Here is a 4,880-nt window from a genome sequence, read left to right as displayed (position 1 = left end):
TGAAAGATTGTGAATTATTAAAACCACCCAGTGTATCGTCTTCAGTTAAACCTGAAAAATCTGAAGTGTTAGAGACAAAGCGTATTGCCAGCTTGCGCATCCACGTGGATAGAGTCATTGGCAGATTGAGAGAATTCGATTTCCTGAAACCACATGCTGTCATTAATCACAGTATGTTATCTTATACTGATGACGTTATCACCATCGCATCAGCATTAGTTAATTTACAATCTCCAATAATTAAAATGTAATTTTCAGTACTTGAATAAAAATCTTATAATTTTACAACCTTATAAGTATGTTTATTAAATTGACATTTTATACAGTAACTGTATTATAAAGGAAAAGCAAAATAGATTTTGATAAGACTTTTTTGATTATATTAAGTTATAATAGTATAAAACTTGAACAGATTTTATTAGTTAGTTAAGTCAAGTTTATTTCTGTACAGATGACATTATCTTAGGAAATATATTATTGGTCCAAAATAATGTAGCTTTTTGAATCAAATCTTGTGTTGCTGCTGCCTCGAATTCAAGCCACTGCATATGAACTTGTTTGGTAGTTTCGAAGGATGGATCAGCAATACAAAATAATCCTTTTTTTCTGTCAGTCAATAACATTTGTAGCTGCATTTGTGCGATGCAGCGAGGATTGATTACACCATTGGAGAGAAATCTGTTGAAAGATTTTTCATTCATAGGACATTTTATCTCCACAATATATTGTTTCGTTAATCCATCAGTTGATACTCCCAAAATGGGAAATTCGGGTAGGAGAAAAAGTCCTGCATTTCGAATATTTGTCTGCAATAGACTTTGAATTTGCTCTAACACATCCTTTTCTAGTTTCTTTCCACGTAGCATCGCATTTGTTTCATGTATCTTGGATACTCCAATAATTTGATTTACAAGTGACATTATCTGTCTTGCAGTGACCTGATTCGTGTAGTTTAGACGCTGTGATTCTTCCATATCTCAAATCGTACCACAATGGACAATTACTTTGCTCTTTTGTAATCACTTGAGCTTCATTACACAAGTCTTTCGTCATTTCATTAGTACAAAGAGTTAGAAAATCGCCTACTGATTTACATTAAGGAGATTCATGTGAATAAAACTGAAGAGCTAATCTGTGCATTGATAAGTTACTGGTTCTTTCACCAATCAATTGAAAGGATATTCTTGAAATCTGGCCATCAATTTGTTGCGCCTGGGCTATATCGAGTACTTTTTGCAAAAATGTCTCATTATTTGGAGGATGACTCAACACCGATCTTGAGTTTTGGTTTCCTAGATCCTTCGATTCGATATATTTAATAGCAGTTCCTACACCGGATAACCGAGATTTTTTCCAATAACATTCCACTTCTGTAGGAGCAGGGTCTTCGCTTCGTCGATGTAACCACATAAGGAATGCCAGGGCATGCTTACATCCACCTTCATATTGAAATAAATGATATAACAAAAAATGAGTAGAGTTCAATTTGATATCACGGCAAAATTATAAATGCTTTGAGATCTAATTCATATTTTTCATTTAAAAATTCATACGTTCAAAATGAGTTTAAAAACAACATTTCAAGAAGTTCATTCTGCGTTTGGTTTATCATACATTTGAAAGGTAACAAAGAAAATTCTAGGTAGCTTCGATGAAAAATTCATTGTGAAAAGATTTTTATATCAATGCATAAAAAAGGAATGCTTTTAAATCCATAACTTCAAAATTAATGAATATTTATAAATGTTCGTGGAAAGTGGAAGTACTATAATGCAACTGAATCCCAAAATTGCAATACTCCAGCAAAAAGCATCTATGATTTTAAAATCTAAGTTAACCCCACCTTAATTACTACTATACAAGTAAATTCTTACCTGCCGCAGCAGCACAATCATGACACTGGACATTCTGAATTTCATTATCTTTTTCGTTTATAGTTATTGTCGCCACATAAGCCTTACTTCGAACTTTATGTTCAGGACATACGCGACATTTAACAGTGCAGATGTTTCCTTCTCGCTTCAGCTGTACATAACCTATAGCTTTATCTCCACAACTTTCGCGACATGCCCTGTGATAGAATAAAAACTTTATTAAAACTAATTTTTACAATTAACATACGATATTTTGTTGGTAAAGTTTTAACAATTATACATCTCAGAGACTTACATTGATGCTTTGGCACCCCGAACTTCTGCAGCATTAAATCGATCATCTGCTTTTAGAAATTCTGTGACCATAAATATGTCTATGGTCGGTAGATTACTAGCAGTTGCCTTGACAAAACCCGTATCGCACATTTTTTCATACACGTGGTAGTTTGAGTACTTATAATAATTGAAACTTGTTAACAGAACTTCGAAAGCTGTGTATCGTCGACTGCCGCGTTTTTGGCTGTAACATCATGACGTCATCGGCTCAGGCCGCCAATGGTGATGCGTTTCATAATCACGTGACACGGTTCGAATTTTCGCGATTATAAAATTCCCGTTATTTAATTGAAGAAAGGTCAATAATGAAAAATTCATTCAAATTTATTGTATTTTACGGTCAATGTTTTGTTTTAGCATAAAAGAGGTGATCAAAATTTTTTTTTCGCACACCCAATTGGATCAACTGAGCGACCTCAGCTGATCCTTTGTTTGGGAATTAGCTTCTCCAAAGGAGATCTGGAAGAAGAGAGTGTCTCCTGTGTCCGAGGTGCCGGCTTTTATACTATTTTGGTTCCTTCCCCCTTTTTGTCGGCACGCAGCGCTCGGACGCCAGGTGTTCTATAGATACGGGTTTTTGCTTGCTGTGCCGAATTAGCGTGCCTCATAAAGGTATATTTCTTAGTATATACATATTATTCTATTCTCTTTGGTTTTACTCGTTTTGAATATTATATGGCTAGTTTCAGTCTTTTATATGTTATATTCGTGCTTGGCAACGGCTAAAGTTAATTCAAGGAATGATTAACTCGAAGGAAGTGGATTGCTTCCGTGGATTATAATACATGATGCCATTTGGGCGTCACAAACTGTTTACCTTATTCATGCAAAACCCCAATCATTTCAGATGAGAAATGGCATCGCAGTCATGCACAACGTGATGTAGAAACAAAAACGCGACGGCACCTCTCCAAGGCTAAACCGCTCTTCGTAATGAAGATAGAATATTCGTTTAACTGGGGAAATAATCACCAAAGATGATTCTAGACAATGGTGAAACTACAATAAATGAAATTTAATCTCTTATCAACTGTGTTCCTTTGAAAATGACCTCTAATTTATTAATTTGAGGTACATATTGAGGTGTCCCCTTAACCAGATTTTACTACCCTCTTGCAAACTCGAACGGCAAGACGTGTGTGAACCTAGCATATCATGTGCTAGCATTTCATAAAAAAATGGTTGTTCCTATAGCATTCCCAAAAGTTTCGTAGTTCCTAATAGTTTTTATCTATAGTTCTGATGAATTATTACGCCAAAACTAATTTTAAAAAAATGAAACGCTAGCGGCCGGAAGCTAGCATTTTATTAGTTCAAATGACGATTTCTATACACCACGAACAGGATAAAACAAATTTCACGAGAGTTTTTCATAGTTTTCGAGCAATTGGTGCATGCGTCTTACATTTTTCTTTGTTTTTAGCCACGTTTTATAACACATGAACCGAACAACACCCAAAAAAGTGAAATGCTGGCTCATATGCCAACTCAGGAGGTAAGCACGGCAAATGATATGACAGCACTTGCTCTTTCCAACTACGAGGCGTGGAGTTCCGGCTTCCAAAATTATTTACGTCAATTGTTTACAACAAATAAATCGAACCGGACCCAAAAAGGTGAAATGCTGGCTCATATTCCAACTTCGGGGGTAAGTACGGAAGATATGATGATAGCACTTGCCTTGTCAAACTACGAGGCGAAGAGTTTCGGCCTGCTTTCTCAAATTTGGTCTCCACCAAGAACACAAAAAAAATTGTCGTTCCATCAAAGTGTTTTTAGAAAGCTACCTTGAAGTGCAAAGATATAGAGAATTTCTGTATATCCTCTGGGGAAATTTTATTAAAAACGTTAAAGATTTGAAATTTCCTGTTTTCACTTTTAGCGTTACCAGAACCAACGACGAGGACGTAGTGAGAGATGGCTCCATATTTTTTTTCCTTTTTTATTTTTTTTTTTGCTTTTTTGTACTTTGTTTTATTTTTTTTCTATTTTTGTGCTTCTTAAAAAATAGTTTTCTCCTTTTTTTGTATTTTGTATATTGTTCAAACATCGTGTTTGTTTATTTTACTTTTTTTTGTAATGTTTATTATAATCTAATTAATTATAGTACTAGTTTCCAGCACATTCCTTTGCTTATGTAGATGAAATATTTTTTTTTCCATGTTCTTGAAATGAATATATATTGATTTGTTTGTTGAATAACTGGTCTATCCAATGGGGTGTTTCGTTTGGAACTAAAATTTCGTTTTTCAGTGTCGCAATAAAATATTTTAGCAGACCTTTGAAATACCCTTGTCAACAATTAGCGCTTGATCTCTGTGTCGACAATACATATGCGAACAAATGGGGTTTGATAATTGTGCTTTTTTGCACGGTTTCGCGCTTACGATGCATAGCATTGTACACATACCAATACAATCCGGTCTTCGTATAAGCCGTGCAGTGCTCAACTTCATAGTGTACTAATCCAGCAAGAGCATATACATTACCGCCTAAAGATATTGTCGGCGATATGGACTCGAGTCGGTGGGAGATGGTCTTTCTTCGTATCTCATAATTTTGATCGGTTATAACTGACAGGTCAAGCAGTATATGCGGGCTGTAGACGACTTGATCCTCCAGAACATTTTCGCACTTTATGCAGGTTCTCCTTGTCACCAAAGCATCATC

General features: G+C 35.3%; 1 pseudogene; it reads right to left on the bottom strand.

Annotated features, from left to right (window-relative positions):
- Window positions 1-437: 437 nt before the first annotated feature.
- On the bottom strand, window positions 438-2,300 carry LOC124406234 (annotated as a pseudogene).
- Between the last annotated feature and the right edge of the window lie 2,580 nt (window positions 2,301-4,880).

This window comes from Diprion similis, chromosome 5 (genome assembly GCF_021155765.1).
Source record: "Diprion similis isolate iyDipSimi1 chromosome 5, iyDipSimi1.1, whole genome shotgun sequence".
NCBI lineage: Eukaryota > Metazoa > Arthropoda > Insecta > Hymenoptera > Diprionidae > Diprion > Diprion similis.
Note: the sequence above shows the minus strand (reverse complement) of the source record. Positions and strands in the feature narration are given on the sequence as shown.